Here is an 18520-nt window from a genome sequence, read left to right as displayed (position 1 = left end):
CTTCAGTGGGAAATCAACAACTGTGTTTGTGAGAGAGAGAGAGAGAGAGAGTGAGTGAGTGAGTGTGTGTGTGTGTGTGTGTGTGTGTGTGTGTGTATGTGTAGATGATTGGGGGATGGTGTTGTGGATTTTTAAGAGCGCCTCTTGGCATGCAAGCATGGGCCTCTCTAGGCATGAGTGGAGTTGAGAGTGGTGGTGGTGGTGGGGGGGGGGTTGCTTGTGAAGGTATACCAGGAAACTGAGAAAGACGGAGGGGGAGGCGTAACGACCCAAATGAGAAGGACTTGTGCAGACACTGTGAAACTATCTCATTTTGTAGGCTCCACTAGTCTCATTCTCATGTTCAGAAAGGGCAGGGGGATCTGAGAACGCAATTATTTTCACCTATAAAAGGCAACATATGCCAAGATCATAAAAGTTCTTATTGGACAGTAATTTATTAAAGCAAGTCATAGAAATGGAGAGAGGTAGGGCAGAAGCTATAATATGAATGTGTCGTTCTGCTTCTCATTAAGGACCCGAGTGTCAGGGAAATTCAATACCCCAGGTGCCTGACAGAAAAGGGATAGATGAGCTAAACTGAACTATATAAGATCCCAGGGAAATGAACAGTTTGAACATTTCATTCTCTATTCATTTTCTGGGCGTCACTTAGGTATTCAAGTGCATAATTAAACCGTCTTGTATTCTATTTCACAGATATAACTATGGTCTTTGTGGCATGCTTACAAAACATATTCCTGTTCTTAATCCAACTTTTCAAAAGTAGGTATCTGCTGTTCTAAGACCAGCAAAGATCTTCAGCCTCCAAACAAAAAACGCTGCTGCCATTAAGCAGAGTTGGCATCCTCTTAAAAATGATCTGAGACCGTGTTTGTTCAGATATCATAAACGGTTAAATCACTATTGAGCTGTGAATGAGCAACAATAAACCACTATTGTGAAGCTTACAATACTAAATAATGTGGATTAACCAATGGGGAGAAGGTTGTATTGTAGAATTTATCAAAATCTTCTCATTATCTATCACATGAAGTGTAGGGAGAGATGGTTATGTTTGTGGCGTATTTTCTCGGAACAATGGAGGCGCGTGTCTTCTGTTCATTTGTTGCACAAAATGAACGAGGCGAATATATGCTATTGTCTGAGGTTATTGTGATGGTAAAATACAGTTTTTGTTAATGTAAATGATTGTAAATGACTCTTCTTTCAGACAAGAGCGGGTTTTTTTTGTGTCCTTTACCGAGATAAATACCATCACAAATGAGCCCGGACAAAACAAAAGCAGAACAGAGGAAAAACAGGCAATTGTGATAGAGGGAGGGAGGTTTTGTGTGTGCCTATTGTGAAGCGTCTGGCTGTGTGCTCGCATGTTTGTTGTCGTCTTTCTCACTGACAACAACGTTCTGTCAACATTCATACTAAATAAAAATCCTCACACAAATTATGTATAATTATTTCACAGGGCTGGAAAAGAGTACGTAGAAATAAGCCGCATGGGCGGTATGTCATTACTGCTGCAGCAAAGCCAGAAGAAAATACACTGATGTGTGAAGTAGCCGGGTTAGGGTTAGGGTTTTGGGTTAGGGTTAGGGTTTTGGGTTAGTTAGTGTCTATTATCAATGGCAAGAATGTACGACAACGGTACAATGTCCCTGCTGGTTGCCTGGCATTGTGATGGCATGACACTAGAAGTCACTGCTTGGGCAGGGTCCCTTATACTTCACCGGGGTGTGCAGTACATGCCAGTATTTCTGCAGGGGGAGTCTAGTGGTGTGTCCCAAATCACATACTTCCACACTACATGCTTAAAATGGAAAAAGCATGGATAATATGTGAAAATTGAGCACGCAAAAGTACTCAGGTAACATACTCAAATCAGACAAGATTTTGAGTATGCGACTGTGGGCACTTGCCGCATCCATTTCATCGATAAAAAAGGCGACGGACAGCTGTGGTGAGAGTTGGTCGAAATGTTTTGCGAAATAGATCACATAAATAAACTATACTTAACCGTTGCATCTGCAGCCAATAGAAGGAGGACATCGCATTGTTGGCGCCGACTGTGGCATAACAATGTGCAATGACCATTCATTTTGCTGTTTTATTGCTTCAAAAATCAACAAACAAGCGCAGCCAAAAGGTGGCGGTCATTAGTTGATGCTGATGTGGTGCCCAGTCACAAATCGGCCTAGAAGAAGAGGACATCGCAGACATCTTAGTAAGCTCAATTTGAAAATTTTAAGTAAGAATTATGGAAGTATGCAATTTGGGACACACCATAGTTTTGACATGTTACCTGGCGTGTAATTTTACACAAAGCAGATTGCACCAGACAGAAAGCCCTCATTCGGACGGCATAATGTATCAGGTCGATTTTCAAAATAAAACCCAATCAACCTGAGTGACACCTGATCGGCAAAATAGACTAAAATAAAGGGACAAAAATGCAGCCATGAATGATGTGTTGACATTTCTGAAACACGGAAGCCAAGACAGCCACCACATTGACAGAATCACTGCAAGTTTATAAAATCAGACGGGCCAAACGCAACTTGTCTAAGACGCTGCTGGAGGAGCCGCAAGATGAATGACAGAGGAGGGATGGTTTTGCAGCCAGGGCACGGTGGAGCCACCTCCTCCATGTTTAGCCACAACTTTTTTAAGGTAAACAGTACACGCGGCTTCCTCTGTTTTCACTTTGTCACCTTTATCATCTGGTTTAACTCCAAAATAATCCAAGACAAGGGACGTCACATTTTTTTCTTTATGAGTCCTCCTGTCGCTCTATTCCCAGAGCTGCTAGAGCAACCCTCAACATTTTCCACTGATCTGCCTGTCACACCAGCAGATCACGCAGCACACGCCAGTATCTAGCGGTGCCTACAGTGCACTCATATACATCAGTTGAATGGAAAAGGACCATAGTGTAATTGACTTGATTGAAAATGATCCTGTCTGGATTTTTTACTGTCATACCAACTAAGCTTACTGCCCCATCTGTGGTTCATATAAAAGCTGTTATGGTTGTTATTTCATTAAAGAAACTAAAATAAGGCTTTTTTTAATTTGATCCTCGTAAGTGTGAGCACCAGCTTTGTTGTCCTACCGCAACAATATAACAATATCCCATGTTCTCAATGTAAATGCAGCTGATTTGTTTATCAGCTGAAATCATAAGCAGACTTGATATGTACTCTGTATTTTCACATTGTCTTTAACTCTATATTTTCCCATAACCTCTATGTTCGTCTCAGTAGTGTATTGATGTACACTTGGTCAAGGTTGCACAGGCCAGCTTGTCAGCCTGTCGAACATGTCCAGATCATGAATGCTGAACTGTCCAGGGAACACAGATAGCTCTAATCCCTTGTTTGCATTGGAATCAATGTCTTATTGATCACAGACTAATTATATAATCACATTTGTTTTAATATCATACATCAAATTGATTAACAAATCCCCTTTTTTGGGTAAAGTATAGTTTGCCTTGTCGTAGAGCTGTAAATAAGGTAAACACAGCCGCCTTGTCATTTATTCCACTTTCATCTCATCTTGGTCTTTCTGGCAATGAAAGAAGTAATGTATGCAAAATGAAGGAGGCAATTTGAAGTCCAGAAATGAACTTCATTAGTCACAGGCATGCACACTTGAACGTATCGATGCACATGCAGTAGTACACACACTTTAACCCACTCTGAAGCCCTTTGGACGCATGCATGCACATATTTTCACACATCCATAGAGTCCCTTAGACATGTCTCATTAAATACAGGTGAGCAGATTAATTAAAATGATATTTAAATCCCTCAGGACTGTAATGAGTGTATATCACACACTCACACACACACACAAAAGCAGGTATAGAAGTATAGGTATGGCTGGAGTGGTAATATACACATTTCCACTCTTATCTGACTACATCTTTTACATCTGTACATGTAGCAACACTCAGCTATTCCCGCATTCCATTTATCTGTTCGGTTGATTTAAATCAAAATGCTCAATTGCAGAAATTTCCACAGTTTTTATTTTTTATATATATTTAGCTGATTTGACCTTGTGTGTCCCTCCACTAACTGCTGCAGCAATTGGTGGACCAGACATACACGTTTTGTTGGCCTTCTGTAAACTAAACCCTCTTCGGTGTGATCAGACCAAGATTATAAAAAGGAATGGGTCGTTGTTTAATATTGCTAGCTGAATTTTTAAAATTTTGCATTTCTAAAAGAAAAACCGATGAAACCTGCATGTGCGCTTGGTTACTGAAAGGCGAACCAACATTCAGTCAACAGCTGACGCCAAGTCACTCATTTCTGATTGTCAACTGATACTTTTACTAAGAACAGTGTTATGTAGGAGGTGTGTTTCCAATACACTCTCTTACTTTCCTACCAATCGAGTCAAGATAGGCGGCAAAGTGAAACTCAAGACCTGGTTTGCTATGATTCTGTTATGAAAAAGGAAGTGATGACAGGAAGTGTCAGGTGTAAAGCAAATGTGTTCATTGCTTTTGTTTCTATAAACTTTCACAAAATATTTAGTATTTTAAATGCGAGGGTTGTGTAAATATTCGCTTCCACTGCTCCCAGAAAGCTTTGGAGTTCTCACGAAGCAAGAGACACATGAAATTGAACTCTTAAAAAAAAAAAAGGAATAAATAAAAACCCAGAAAAAGAAACCATCAACCTCAATGCTGTAGGCCGTCCCCTGACCTTCACCTGCTGAAGAGACAAATCACATTAGAGAACCACAAGGATGGCATGTCATTCATCTGGGCCGTACTTGGAGGATCATTTAGCTAATTTAATGATTAATATGTTTTACACCTCCTAATAATTTCATTTGGCCCTGTGATGAAATCCTGGGCAGAGCGCAGTGGGAGGCAGACGAGAGGATGTCTGGGACGGAGACTGTCTCAGACTTGCAGAAAGACAGAGAGAGAGAGAGAGAGAGAGAGAGAGAGAGAGAGAGAGAGAGAGAGAGAGAGAGAGAGAAAGAGAGATGTGGGGAGAGGAAGATGAATAAGAAAGAGAGCGAGAGGGAGTGAGGTGAAGAGAGGAAGAGGAATAAGAGAGAGAGAGAGAGAATCTCCCTGAGGACTACAGATCAGTCTATTACCACCATGACCTTTTCCCTCCACTGCATATGCCATTAGAGAGGAAATCTGAAAGTAAAGCCTTGATTAACACAGTTATCCAACATGTTGAAAGAAAAATGGAAAAGAAAAAATATGTTCCTTCATTAGGAAAATTTCCTGCATTATTAATGTTCGAGAAGCCAGTCTAAGTGGACCTCAGAGCATTACGGAGTCTTGGTTTAACTAGAGGTGATCACTGTCCAGACTCACTAAGGCTGTGTTGTACAACATGTGTCTACAGCAGGGCGACAGCCATGTTTACTGGAAACCTAATGAATCAGCAACGACTGACCCTCACTCTTGGTGAGAGAAGTGCATTTCGTCAAATATACTGATGTCTTATTCATTTCTGCTGCAACTTGGCTGATTTATTACACTTTTAATCATCTACTGTCTGTCATGAAAACAGTGTTTATAAAAAGCACGCTTCACCTATCATAAAAAAATATACTGTCAATTATTAGAATTTGCCATAACATGTACTCATGAAGAATAGTATTTTAATCAAAGTGTTTATTCAAACCAGTATAAATAATTCACTTTTAGAAAATTAGAAGAATTTGGCTATCGAACAACATGTCGATTACTGATGCCAATCATTTATTTGCTTTCACTGTCAGAGACGGTACATTTAGCCAAAGCTCACAAGGGTGGCTATAGAGAGAAAAAACCTTTTGGCTATTTGCAGTCACAAGATATAATGGGTTCCAGTTATTTTGAGGCCTCAAAATAACAAAACTGTGGGAACAAACTATTTGTCATGGCCTTTAGATTTTTTTTCTTCCTTTCTCTGACGATAGACAGACAGACAGACAGACAGACAGACAGATAGATAGATGATAGATAGATAGATAAGATAGATAGATAATAGATAGATGATAGATAGCTAGATAATAGCTAGATGATAGATTGATGATAGATAGATTGATGATAGATAGATAGCTAGATAGATAGATAGATAGATAGATAGATAGATAGATAGATGATAGATAGATGATAGATAGATGATAGATAGATGATAGATAGATAGATAGATAGATAGATGATAGCTAGATGATAGCTAGATAGCTAGATAGCTAGATAGATTGATGATAGATGATAGATAGATAGATAGATAGATAGATAGATAGATAGATAGATAGATAGATGATAGCTAGATGATAGCTAGATGATAGCTAGATAGCTAGATAGATTGATGATAGATGATAGATAGATACATTTATTCTGTACCAGAACCTTGAATCTGTGACTCTGGCTTAAATTTATCAAGCCCTTACTGATCACCCATTTTTGTGACGCTGTGATCCAGTCGCACAGATCCAGCTTATCGCTAGCCTGCTTCCTCCTCCTTCTCCTCAGACAGATGTTAAATTCTTTTCACCTCTCTTGGAATCAAAGGGGATTTCTTCTTGTTTTTTTGTTAAACAAAATTAACAACTAATAGCTTAAATTTCAACTATTTCTTTTGTTGCCACAGCCATAGTGATCAGCAAATATGAGGCTAACTTTGACCTTTATTTTGACAAAACATGTAACCATACATACCTGGGTAGTACATGGGAAGAGAGTGAAGCTCTCCAGTAAATGATCTCCTCTGAGATTTGCATGCCATCATTAAAATACATGCACATTCCTTTTCCCACCACATCTGTTTCCATTTTCATCATGCAGAAGAGCTACTGTGTCACATCATTTAACACTGTCGGTTCTCACCATGTAGCAGCTCTCACAATGAGCAGCACTATTTTCTCTCTTGTAGGTAATAGTGACTGAAACTTATGACGGTAGCTCCGTGGGCGAATGTGAACTCAGTTGTGGTAAGATTACAGTCAAGAGTTGATCACAGAGCATTGATGAATATAATGTAGGTGGAAGGAGCTCAGCTTCCAGCCAAAGCTTCACACACACACACACACACACACACACACACACACACACACACACACACACACACACACACACACACACACACACACACACACACACAAATAATTCAGAGACTCACGAGAAATCCAACTCAAGTCAAACACGCCTCTCGCTCCTGTTGCATATTTCTCACAGATAGGTTTTCGCAGCGCAACGACAGTCACAATCTGAAACCTGCATGCCTGTGGGTAGCAGCCATTTACTATATCCGTTAGATCTTTGGAATCTTGTGTTATCATGGTGAAGCTATTAAAAGGCACCTTGTTTTTCAGATCAGATCCCAAAGCTTTGATGTGCAACACGGGGAAGGAATTGTGTTCACTATAGCATTAAATTCAGATTGGATTTAAATGGGACTTTGCCCCCTCTCACCTTGGTGTCCAAATCTCCTGATAAGCCCATTTTCTGTGGTCCATGTCAGTTAACCAAACAGCCTCCCCCAGACCATCTAAAACACACCATGACCTTGTCCCTTTCTGCTCGGGACCAGGCTCTCTACCTCATCTCCATCGTACTCCTCATGACCCTGTGTCACACAAGGGCATGACCACGTTCCTTTCAAACTCCTTACAGAAGCACGCTGTGTTGTGTTTGTGAGAATGCGGTGCAAAACACAGAAAGACCTCTAGACAACCTTGGAGGGCCTGTTCCAATCTATACGGCCAGCAGGTGATTCTTATCTAAGGTATGGCAGGAAGGAGTCCTCTCTAATTGTGTGAAGCCACATATTGTCACGGCTGACAAAGAGAGTCTATTAAGTTCATGACATAAAAAAAAGATGGTGACACAAGCTGGCATTAGCTTGATGTGTGTGCTTCACACATTTGCTAACAAAATCCTCAAATGTCTCCTTCTATGCCACAAATAAGAAGAGGCAATAAAAACATCTGCGCCTTAAACAGTTTTGCAAAACCACTGAAGTGGCTTTTTCTCTTTTTTCTCTTTTGTAAAGACCCTTTTCTTCACCTCCAAATTCTCTGGACTGCAAAGTTAGTCTTGTCTTCAAAACAAACTAGCGTGCATGAAACATGCGTAGGTCTGTGGAGGGACATGCTGAGGGGAAATGCTTATGATGTCTGTGAGGATTTTGGTTGGATGCCTTCAAGTATCGTGTGTGTATTTAAAAGCATCAGTGAAACTCAAACCTGTTCGAAAACTACTTAGGAAAATAAACACAGCTCCCATTCCAAATAAATGTCTGTTTGAAATGAAATGTTGGGCCAATATTTTGGCTTTGGTTATTGCAGAGAGAAAGAATGGAATATATTTTCTAAATGGACTTTTCATAGAAGTGGGAAGTCAGGGGAATCTCACTTTGAGGGTGGTGCAGATCAAAGGTTGCACACTGCCTGTGTGTTAGGGCACACGACCAACAGACACAAAACTCTGGCAACAGCACCCTTTCTCAAAGGGTGCACCTGGAGAACACTGAGCCCAGTGTTTTGGCTAAAGATGTCTGCAGTTTTTCTTTCAACACCTTCTTCCCCCATTTCTGAGACTGAGGCACAGGCTGAAAAACACTAAAGTCACTGAAGTGCATATGCGCTTCACTACATGCATGCGAAGATGGATGCAACACACATACGTACCTGCACGCGTACATACACATACACACACACACACACACACAAAATGACTGACTGAATCTCACTCATGCGCCTGCTGATTTCTGTTAATTGCCATTTAGTTGGGGTAATTATTGCTGCTTTTCAACATAGTCTTGCTCAAGTGAGGCCAAAGGGGTTAATAAGTATTTCATTTGGCAATTATTATTCTATCAGCAGCTTTTCCTCTCATGATTGGTGTTTATTGGCGACATACTCACGTTGGTGTGGCTGCCCTAGGTGTTTTTAGTTAGTCAGTTCTGTTTTAATTGCCTGCTTCCACCTGTAGAAAGAGGAGCGGGGAGGTTTCCCCCTCTCATTGGTGAACACGCTAGGCTTTGAGATGTCAGCCGCTCTCTTTAACAGGCCAATGACAGTTTCCTCCTGTCACAACTTTGACTTCCTGTACAAACATAACCTCATTAAAACTGCCACCCTGGTTAGTGGGCGGGCCTCCTGGACCTCCTCTCCAATTAAGAGCAGTATGGGCTGTCGCTCTGACAACTCCCACTTTGAGTTAAAATCTGAGTGCTCCAGGGGTAACGCCATGTGTCAAAACATAATTATGATCTCACCCATACCTCTGTCCAAAAGAGAGAGAGAGTGAATAAGAAAAAGGAGGGAGGCAAAGAGAGGGGGCAGACTTGGGGTCGGTGAATGGAGGCACTGAAGGGAATAATGAACTGAGAGGGATAATGAGAATATTTGACCATCGTACATCATCACCCCTCCCCCTCGCATGCCTGTGTCTTCCAAATAAAGTGTAATATTTATACTGTGTACATCTGGACAGGGAAGGGGCATGAGCTTCCTCACAACACTGAGGGCTAAGTTCAGAGATTGAAAAGTCACAGCCTGGCATGTGAAGGATTTCTGGAGGATAACATTCATTCACCCTCTTATCCTTCTGTATAGCTCACGCACACATGCAAAAACACAAGCGCGCACGCACACACACACACACACACACACACACGGATGCGCAACAACAGACATGCATCCATGTGTGTGCTATGCAATCAATCCAATCCCCCTAAACCCTTATCTCCCAGTATGAAATGTGATCCATGTTGTGCATGCCAGTTCCTCCAGCTGATCCAAGTTTCATTCTGGGGGGGTGGGCAGCCAGCTCTTTTTTATGCACATTATTAATTTGTGTATTAGAAAAAAAAAAATGAGTGGGGAAAAAAAATAAAATAAAGCTATAAACATTTTTTTTAAAAGCTTTAACCCTTTGGGGAGCACAGCGTTTGGTTCTTTTATCAGTTAAATTCATATAAAGGTCGTGACATCAGGTTGAGTCAATAAATGATGACACAGTCCAGTCACAGGATGGCCGGGGCTCCTCGTCCTCAAGGTCGCAGACAGAACTCTTCAAAGTTCCCATATCTTTCATATTAGTTGTTAAAATCTATAAAAGTTACATTGTCTTCAATTCAAATACAATTTTCAATAAATCCTGTAGTTTTTTTGTCCTTCATTCGTATCTGTATTTCTTTTGACTACCACTTCTTTTAATTCCATGGTCTCGCTGCATCCTCTTCTTCTGCAGCAGTAGATGAAAGAGTTAGCATGCCAACTACTGCCCATCTAAGAAAAAACTAATCTATGCACAACAACCTTGGATGGAAACGTGCATGAATTTACTTTTTTTTTAACAATTTCTGAAAATTAGGCTAAAATTAGCAGTACAGCTGGACTGAAACCTGACTGCATAAGACTCTAAAGCGCAGCTCCTGTCTGCAGCAGAGTAGCTACATATGTGTACACACACAATCTTCCTCTATTATTTCATTCTTTGCCCTTATTCTACAAATGACAATACTCCAACTTAGCAGTTTGCATGACTAAGGAAAATTAATATTCCCCTAAACCCTCTTTCCATGCCACTGAGCAAATTACTACCAGCAAGACTTGTAATTTGTCAAGTAAAGTTGTTTCAGTCCCTGTGCAGTTTAAATATTGCACACTAAAAAAAAAAAAAAAAAAACATTACAAAATAATTTCTCCTAATATTTGTTTACAACTTGTTTCATTTTAAAAATTATTGAGATATGAATGTATTTCTGGAGGTTAGAGAAGCGTGATATCACATTTATGAGTTTAGAGGTCAATACACCGGCATTCGTGCGCATTGTCACAGCTGTCGATCAGCCGGTTAGGATTCATATCTAAACCATCAAGTAATGTCTGTTAGGTTCCCCACTACTGTATGTGAACTGCACACTGTTGCAAACTGCTTCATAAACCTCCATTTTAGCAGATTAACAGAGTAATTACTACGAGTCTATGGTGCCGTGGGGTTCAAATGCTAGGCCTCCTTCAGGACCAAGAGGCTTTCTTCTCATTCACTGCATATTGCAAACACCCATCCCCTGACTCTGCCCTTCCCCTCTCCTGTCCTGTATGATGAGGGTGAGGTGGGGTTGGAGACAGAAACAGACAGGTGTTCAGGTGTGTGATGTTTGACATGCTCACACAGCGTGCTCTCATCACATACCGGAGACGGTGTTTGACAGCAGCAACTCCCTGACCATGATTACATTATCTCTTGGTGTGCTGCTGAAGGTCAGCAGAGAGCCCCTGCGAGGCCTCACAAGAGGATCCAGACATTTGTGAAACAGCCATACATTCAATAGCATAGTATAAAACAAAATAATGAAAATATTCATTTCACCTTATGACTATAGAAGGGCTTCTCAGAATGATCCATAGGTGACATTTAATTTACTAATGCAAATGTAACACCAACCCACACTGACAGAATACAGCAGTTTTTACAAAAAAAACAACAAACAAGTAAACAGCAGACATAGAACCGACACGTTCAAGCCACACATGACCACACTAACGAGAATGTATTCACTACAATAACCAGCTGACTCTGAGGACTACAACGCACATAGCAACAAACAAGTCTACTTTAGACATAAGCCACGCAAAGAGCACAATGGCAAACATCCGTCATCATAAAAAAATAAAACAGCTTACCAATGATGTTTTCATCCAGTCGGTGTGTACTAATGTAGGAATCGTGCCTTCATGAAATAAACAAAGTCCAAATATCAAATGTAAAATATCTTCATTTATCTCGTGTAATCATCGTTCATCGTCATGGTGTTTTCCTGCTCAGTTACCTACCTCCTCATTAGCATGCTCACCTGAGTGGCTAAGTTAGCATTGTAGCTAGCAGCAGGACCAAAGACAAAATATGTGAGCAGAACACCTGAGAACACACCTGTCCTCCTCTGCCGCTCTCCCCCGACTTTAGAAACGCTCAGTTCAGACGCTCCTTTTCCTAAAGAGGCGAGGGGAATACGGAACAGAGTCCGCGCCTTACGTTTGAAACTGCGCTGTTTGCGCAGCTGCAGTTACGTAACAGAGGTCGAACGTAAAAGGCGGCACCAGCGACGGTAATGACGGACCATTGTGTCCTGTTGGAAATGTTAACTGTTACCATTTGAGAGATGTGCAGCGTTCAGGTTTATAACTTCTAAAAGAAAATTAATGCAAATATTTACCTTTTAAACCTCAAACTTCAGCCTTAGTTAAGAGAGAAAGAGAGAAATAGAGGTGTGGGGATTCAAGAAGTCGAAATGTTGAAAGAAAAGAGGAGGGGGTAGGTTATGCTTTGTATCTTTACTTATGCATAGGTTCGCCTCCAAAACCCACCCATAAATGTGTTTTAGCTGGTGAAATATAAATGCATGCCTATTGTTGAGTGAAATTATTATCGTTTTTTTTTTCTTTAAACTTTGTTCTCAACCTTTCTCCTTAACCCTGAAACTTCAGTGATAACAAAGACTCAAATGGAGATAAATTCTCACAAAACCTCATTTGCAAAAAAAAAAAATGAAGGTCACTTTGTAAGAAACCTTGTAGATACGGATCCTGCTCCCAGCACTGTCTCAGCAGCTAAAAGCTGCAGCGATCAGGCAAACAATGCTTAAATAAAATCAAATTAGCACATTAAAATAATCCAAAGACTAAACCACATGAGAGAAGAGTGCAGATTTGGTATTGGTCAAAAAAAAGTCTTACCCCTGGGGTGGACAATGAAAACAGTTTATTTAAGGTTAGCTGCAGAGATAAAACATTATCCAAGTGTTGGACCTCACTGAGAAGTCAGAAGTAAATTGCATAACACAGTGTCTATTTCATCTGCTGGCTAGTTTGGCTGAAAACAGAAGCGTGCTCAAATTAAATATGAAATATTTGTCAGGGGTCCATGAATTATATAAAGCTTGGCACAATGATAGATATATTTACTCTGTTTTTTTTTTTCATATGTGCTGTTGATTTTTCGTTTAATATTAATAAACCAAGCAGGGTAAAACAATAAGCATTAGCTGAATAGAGATGTCAGTTACAGTGGCTAGAGAGCTATTATGTGGCAGTCCCCCATGGGTGGCAGTGTGACTGGAGAGGGGGGACACTGGGATAAATGGGCTCAGTGTTTGTAATGGAGAGGAGTGTGGCTGCCGGCCAGGGATTTGAGTTAGCAGGCCTTGTCCTGGAGAGGAACACTTCACACTCTGCCAACTGGGGCTGCCCATGCAGGGGATGGCATGGGGAGACCTTTTTTTCCCTATCTCCTTATCCATATGTGTGTGTGTGTGTGTGTGTGTGTGTGTGTGTGTGCGCGCATGAGGGTGATTAAAGAGAGTCCTCTGGAGCACGCTACTTGGTCCTCCTCCCTTATGTAGGCAGACAAAGAAAGCACTGCTCTGGCCTATTCACAACATTTCCAGTTTGAGCTGCGGGGTAGCCATGGCAAACTTGTGTTGAAATGCCACATAGTGGGAGCATGTCTGTTGAGAAGGTCTTCATTTGGCTTTAAACAATCCATCAATTTTAGGCATTTCTTCTCAGAAACAGGCCACACGATAGCTGGATTTTTACCTTTATGCACTCATGGAAGCAGCATAGAAACACAAACACACGCACTAATTGCTGTAAGTGAGTGAGCGTTAGGAGCGGGTGGACAGGTCTGGCTGAGTGGACGGTTTCACGCGTTCATGCACTGCTGCTCCAGCGGCATAATGGGGTGTGACGCATCAGACTAAGTGGCTAATGGGGTGTGAAGTCATTAGAACACTGCCTGTATCCCTCTAGCTCTCCCTGTCTCTAACCCGATCTCTCTACACAACTCTGTCTCATTTGTTTTCGGCATCACCTCCCTCCCCTTCCATCTATCCTCTTTTTGCAATTTCTTTTTTTTTGTCCTTGCAATGCCATGAAAATCTGTGGCAGGCCTTTAAGTCATTAGCGCCTACAGCATCATAGAAGGAGCCAGATTCTTCACTGGTACCTTTCTTGTTATGTCACTGTGCTCTTAATGGCACAAACAGTTAATGAAGCCAACTGTGTTGTTGTTGTTGTTGTGGCTGTTGTATCTTTATTAATTCTGCTAATGAACCATACATGATTCTTGCATTTGCATGTACTGAAACTGCCGCCCGAAGAATGATTTTCTCTAAAAAAAAAAAAAAAAGAGGTGAAAAATAAATGGATGAAGGGAATAAGCAATAGATTATAAACACAAACACGAACGTGCAGACGAATATAAATATTTGAACACGCATAAGCAGAAAACAGAGAGAGAACGATATGCCACCATCTGTTCCCCGGGATCACACATGCTGGTAAACAGTTAAAAAAAGAGAGCAGACTGATAATATGAGGCTAAATGTCTTTGCCCTGCTGTCATATTTATATTTTGGATCATCTTCCTGGTCAGCCGTGTGCCCTTTGCAAGAAGATCTCATAGAAACTTTGTGAAATGACTGTGACCTCTAAACACCTCACTTTGTGATGGTGGCATGTAACTGTGCAGGGGTGTTACAATGGGTCAGGCAAACTGTGAGGAATTGCCTGGAGTCCCAAACTGGAAGAGAGGCACCCGAGGATGGCTGATCACATTAGTGCACAGCAACGACAGTGGAGAACCCATGAACTTAAATTTTCTTATTGACCAAGTCCAAGAAACTTCAGCAACATGTCTGGAAACCCCATAAAGGAGAAATACCTCCTGGCTACTAGAATGAAATCACAAGCTTCGTTATTTCCGAGTGGCATCCTGCAGGAAATGCGAAAAGAAAGCACAAACAACTGGTCAGGTTGGAGGCCCCCCAGGTACCATTTGCATGAGGAAAAGCCCCTGATTACATGCCGGAACCACAGAAACAAAGCCAATCTAAATCATTTAGCGTCACTCAATGTGTGGTGGTTACCATGGGGATAAGGTCTTCCTGCTTCAGGCAGCAGGATGGAGTGGCGATTGATACCAACAACAGACTCAATCGCAGTGTTACTCTAAATTTAAACAAGTGCGTTTTTAGTGCTTACACTTAATCACACCTTTGTTGGCACATGACTTTCTAGCAATTGTTTCCATGATGCAAATGTAATTTCATCCATTGTGTAATGGTCATTTAACAAATTTCAGATTCGATTTCACTTTATTGGCATTGTGACGAGTACAACGAAAAGGTAAGGTGCAGGCTTTCCAGTCCAGAGAAGATATAAAAATATAAAAACAATATAAAAGCAATATTAAAAAAAGTGATGAACAATCTACAATATACAGACTTATGACATCTAGGGAAGACATATACGTAAACATGGTTTACATGGGTAGAGGTGTGGTGCAAAAACCATGTGAAATTGCATTTGCATAGGATATTTTAAAAGAGGAAGTGACAGTTGCGTGGCATAGATGTATTTCACTTATTTTATGGAGGAAGCATTTATGGCTCTGACAGCAATTGGAAAGTAACTGTTTCTCAGTCTGTTTGTCCTGGTTTGAATGGCCCTGTACCGCCTGTCTGACAGCAGTGGCTCAAACAATGAATGTCCTGGGTGGAAAGAGTTCTTCAGGATGGTGTTGGCTCTCCTGAGGCAGTAGGAGCCAGGAAGGTCCTCCAGTGTGGGTAGAGGGCACCCAATGAGCTTCTCAGCCATTTTGGTGACCCTCTGGAGCTCTTTCCCATTTGCCCCTGTGCAACTGGCAAACCACATACAGAGGCAGTAGGTGAGGATGCTCTCCACGGTGGAGCAGAAAAAGACACTGCCAGTTTCTGGCTGATGTTGTTCTTGCTGAGGGTTCTCAGGAAGTGGAGTCTTTGCTGTGCCTTCTTGACCAGCTGTGTGGTGTTCTTGTCCCAGGTCAGTTTGTCCCCGAGATGAACTCTGAGGAAGCAGAAGTCACTGACCCTTTCCATACAGGTCCTAACCAATGAGAATAGGCTGAAAGTCTGTTTGGTTTTTCTGGAAGACAATGATTAGCTCCTTTGTTTTACTGTAGATGTGTTCAGGAGCAGGTTATTGAATATATATATTCAATGAGTTTTATGGGAGAAAAAATGTCAAGAAATCCTAAAAATTTACACTGATATGTTGTCTGATTTTATTGTCTTCCAAATTTTAGGATTTTTTTTTTATCAGTGTCGATTCTTTGTGCTGGTGGAACTTTTTGGTTTTAATCATAAATGTGGCCTTTTAGCGCAACTCTATCTTCAATGAATAATATACATAGCCTAAACCCTTGTCACCACCTGGGCCACGAATCCAACAAATTCAAGTAGCATTCTAACATTGTTCAGACACAGTTGAGTTTCACTGGAACAAATAATCAGGATTTAAGGAAGAGGAAAGTGGTATGACTGTGTCATTGTGGTGGTGGTGGTGGGGAGGTGGAGCCATGGCCTGGTTGGAGTGAGCTGGACTGGATACAAAATCCAGGGTCAACATTTAGTCCTGGGCCTTATGTGGGGTTGCTCTTAGCATCTTCTGATTGGACTGACTGACGGAATGAAGTACAAACGAGTTAAACATGCACCCGATCTTTTAAACCCCCCGTCTAAAACTCAGGGCTAATTCATAGCCCCGTTGATTACCCAGGGGGATTCTTTTATCTCCCCCATTTCATTCCTGAAGCGCTCCGTGGACATTTTAATGGCTGCACTTTCATCGTCTGTCAGATATTTAAATGGAGGAGTGCATGTGTGTGGTAAGGAGTGAGGCAGCGTGGGAGCCCTCTCAGATTCTGCATGTCAATCTTTAATGCCTAGAGATATGGACGAGCGCTGACCTCTCACTCTGTCATCCTGCCTCTCCCTTACATAAATTGACCTCCTGATAATCATTTCCTGCTCCTATATGCTGTAACGAGTGTTCCAGAGTACTTGGCAGTCACATGACCCAAAGAGAGCCATTAGGGTAGAGAGATTGACCTCTCTGCAATGGCCAGGTGATTGAGCCTCTCTCTGACATATGGACTACAGTTAGACTGTCATGGCAAGTGAATTTCACTCCGCCCGTTATGACCATGAACGTGCAATGGAAAAGGAGAGCGTTTGGCATAATGGAACTGCAGGAGAAAGTCATTCACCATCACTGCTATCTCCTGGTAGTTAACGTTGTGGTGATGTGTGGGCAAAGAACCACAGTGAGGAGAATGAAGAGTGTCGTTAGCTGTGGTCATCAGTAGATGCATGATTTGTGAATATTTTTTGTCTGCAACCCACTGCTTTAAAGTAATCTCCAACATTTTGGCTTGGGTGCCTCATGCCCGTTCAAATTTTGTCCTCTAACGGTTCTTCTGCTATCTGAGCACTGCTGCTTACCTCTTTTAGCGCCAGTTTCATTAGGCCCCAGCTTCCTGTCTTTGTCCTTCCCAGGCCACACTGCTGCAGCCGTGTGCATATGGCTGCACACCTGCTCCACAGCAGCGGCTGTTCACAGGTGACCAGACGCTTCCAAGAGAGGCTCAAACTGGTCCTGCCAGTATTTACACAGTTCTCTTTTCACACAAACCCTCTCACAGAACCGCATCCACAAGGTTTTTCATTTGTTCTATTTGATACTTTTGTGTTAGAAACACAATTTTCTTATTTAATTTGTCAACTGACTCCATATAGCCACAGTTTAAATATGGAGTAAAAACAAAAATCAATGAGAAGGATTTAAAAAAGCCTGACCTTAGACGTATCCAATTCTCTCAATGTATACACCTAATTAGCCCCAGATGCAAATTTTCCTTAATTAGTTTATAATGGCCACATGCTGGTAGTCCTCAAATGAACATTTAATCCCTTTGGGGGCACCTCTAATCTTTTCATATTAAAAGCTAAATAGTCAAATGTGACTATTGATCTAATTACACATGGATTGCTCTGGAGAGCAGTGAAAAATAAATGTGTTCCACATGTAGCAGCCTGCTGACATGTCAGAATGTCAGGTGTTGTGATACAGATTCCCTCCCTAGAATAATATATAGTGTGATACTCTTCTTTGTGGTTGCAATGGCAAAATAAATAAAATGAATATAAGGAATGTTTAAGGCTAACGTATAGTAGATTTTTGGACTAGATGCTTGTGAGCAGCAGTGCTGTGTGTGACATTTCACAGCACTCGTTTGTGGACAAGCTGCGCAGCTACTAAAACAGTGGTATTTCTGCACTGTAATTTCTCACGAGTGGACATATTTTCAGCCTGTTCCAGATGAAAAACATGTAGGTTAAGCCCTGTTGACACTAAAGAGTCGCAACGAGACAAGTTGAAACTTGCAACTATTTACGAACCCTTCTGAAATGTAATCGTTCACACCGCCACAGTAAAATGAGTTGACTGATGATCTCTCCGATTAATTCATCCAGATCAAGACACGAGCAGAAGCTCTGGAGTAGATCCCTGAGCGCTGCACACAGCCTCGCACAGCTGTCAGTAAAGACTTCTTCCTCTAATATCACCAGCTCTAAATTGATAATAGCCACTTTGTAAATGATAAGTTCTACTAAACCAGGGATGCTTAAATTGTGCGATTCTGGGACGATACTAACAACAATGC

The sequence above is a fragment of the Aulostomus chinensis genome, chromosome 2 (assembly GCF_037954235.1).
Source record: "Aulostomus chinensis isolate RoL2024-O1b breed Wild chromosome 2, RoL_Achi_v1.0, whole genome shotgun sequence".
Taxonomy (NCBI): Eukaryota; Metazoa; Chordata; class Actinopteri; order Syngnathiformes; family Aulostomidae; genus Aulostomus; species Aulostomus chinensis.
The sequence above is the reverse complement of the archived record's forward strand: the minus strand, read 5'-3'. Positions refer to the sequence as shown.